Source organism: Cotesia typhae, unplaced genomic scaffold (genome assembly GCF_013202065.1).
Source record: "Cotesia typhae breed Kobodo isofemale line unplaced genomic scaffold, CoteBio_Ctyphae contig_56, whole genome shotgun sequence".
Classification (NCBI taxonomy): Eukaryota; Metazoa; Arthropoda; class Insecta; order Hymenoptera; family Braconidae; genus Cotesia; species Cotesia typhae.
The window spans coordinates 1,586,389-1,589,002 of NW_027423760.1; positions in this window are offsets into that span (position 1 = coordinate 1,586,389).

Below are 2,614 nucleotides of genomic sequence, written 5' to 3' on the forward strand. Positions count from 1 at the left end.
GACACCTTCGCTAGCGTGCTGATGTCCATGTGGTCCAGGGGTTGTGGCGGATTTAAGGTCGGATGTTTTTTGATCATGTCCGCGGTGGCTTGGTTTGTTTTTTAGTTGTTTAGCTGACACCGTTAGGTAGGTCAGTTTTCCCCATTTTGCTTCCTCTATGGCTTTTTCTGCATTATTAAGAGTTCTTAGATGGTTAGTCATTCGGTGAATATTTTCATTGCCGATCATTGAGAACAGTTGAATCCTTTGCATGTCAGTTATTTGTTTATTCGTTGTTTGTTGCAGAGATGCTGAACTTTTTGCTAATTCTTTGATTCGGTTGGTTAGGTTCGTTTCGTGTTTGAGGATTTCGTTGATTTCGCTCTTAATAATGTGGGTGTTATTTTGAGATAGGTGTACGAGTTCCCTGTTGTCTTGATATAACTTGTCTAGTTCGTTGGAGATATGTTCTTTGTCGCTGTAGTCCATGGTTCCGAATAGTTTTCGCGCAATCGAGCCTACGAAGGCGAACCACGGTGCTCTTTTGGTGCGATTCTGTGGACGTAGTTTTTCGAGTTGAGGATCTTTGAGGAATTGCCTTAGCCGGTGTTTTGCTTGTTCGATTTCAGCATATATTTCCCGGTGTGTATTTGTTCTTAGGTACGACCCACAGGAATGAATGATTGAATTTTTGAGCGCATATCCCATAAGCTTCCCATATGTTTTGATTTAAGTAGGGATAGAGAGTTACTAGTTTTTCGATGTTTATTGAGCTGATGATTTGCCATTCTTCCCTGATGAGGTGGACTCTTTTGAATGGATCGTATAGTAGGCCCGGATTCGCCTCCATGGGTTTTATTTTCACTTCGTCTGCTCCCCATGCCAAGTATCCGATTCCCAGGAGGAGAAGTGGTTCAAGGATCATATTAAAAAAAAATTTTTTTTTTTTTTTTTTTTTTTTTGTAGATTTCTGTGTCTAGGTATGTGTATATTTACTGAAACAAACAATCTAAGTTCTTTTTAGTCGAAATTTTCGCGGCTGGCTGGTTTAGCCTTATTCGGGTGGATTAGTTTCCGTTTTCCGTTTTGTTTTTCTATTGTTAAATTTCCCATTTCGTTTATTTCAACTATTTTAAATGGGCCAGTATAGTGATGATCTAATTTATTTTTTCTAGGTTCTTTTAACGTATACACGAAGTCTCCTACGTTAAATTTTGCGGGGTGTATATGTTTGTCAAATCGGATTTTTGACTCGTGTTTAGCTTTCGTTAGGTTTTCCGCAGATATTCGTTGAATTTCGGAGATTCGGTTAATCAGGTCGGCTAGATAATCGTTATATGATTCGATTTTACTGAAGTCGGGAAATTGAGTTGGACTACGCGCTTTTCTTCCGTACAAAATTTCATATGGTGTGAATTTCGTAGCCGTATGTACAGTGGTATTATAGTTAAGCATAGCCATTGGGATGTATCGATCCCAGTTACTGAATTTATCTACGTAAGCCCGGAGGTAGTCGACTAAAGGCTGGTGAGATCGCTCCAAGGCTCCGTTAGATTGAGGATAGTAAGAGGAAGTTGTTATTCTTTGGATTTTCAGTGCTTTGGCTAATTGTTGTATTAATTTGCTCGTGAATGAGGTGCCCTTGTCTGATAGAATGACGCGAGGGCACCCATAAAGGGCAATATAATGATTTAATAAGGCGTCTGCGACAGTTATTGCTCTGATATCTGGGAGAGGAACTGCTGCAGCTGCTTTGGAGAACTTGTCTTGGATCGTTAGGATGTGTAAGTTACCGTCAGGGGTCATAAGTAGGGGTCCTACCGTGTCTATACTAATTTTCTCGAAAGGTTCAAAGGGTGTATCTGTGATGGACATAGGTTGTTTGGTCTTTATTCGCGTGAGTTTATTTTTCTGACAGATTTCGCAAGCTCGGATATAATTATAGATATTGTCTTTCATTCCTGGCCAGTAATATCTTTCACGAATGCGCCAATAAGTTTTTACTACGCCTTTGTGGCCGCCTATTAAGCTGTTATGATTTTCTTCGATTATTTTTAATTCGTAGGGATTCATCTGGTACCTCGACATTCCCTTCGCACAAAGTAATTGTTAGTGGGCAGTCTCTTAATTCTTGTAGTAAATAAGCTTGGATGTTATGGTCATCGAACTCATCTCCTTGTTTTGCACAGCGGAGTGAATGAATGTCATGTTTGTGCATCGACTGTCGAAGGTTTCTCAATCCTTCGATCAGGTCTGTTGGGTCTAGTTTTTCGAAATGTTTTGTCTTAATAAATACCGTGAAGATTTTACAACGACCTAATTTGGTGACAAATACATCCCCTTTTGTAGGTTTTGAGGCATGAAGGTCTTCGGCATTTATAAATTTTAAGTCATGGAGCAGCTTCGCTACAGGTTTTATTATTTCGCAGTCGGCCGCTAAGAAATGTAATAAATGGTCTCGGGCATAAGTGAGCCCATCTCGGCTGATTGCAAATTTTATTTTTATCTCGGGACCTTTTTCAGGTATACTTTCGTCTGAACTAGAGGGTGAAGATATTTTTGGTTGATTACATCGTTCGGCAAAGATATTTTCAGCTTCTTCAAAAGTTGGAGGGTCGAAAGCGATGAAGGGTGG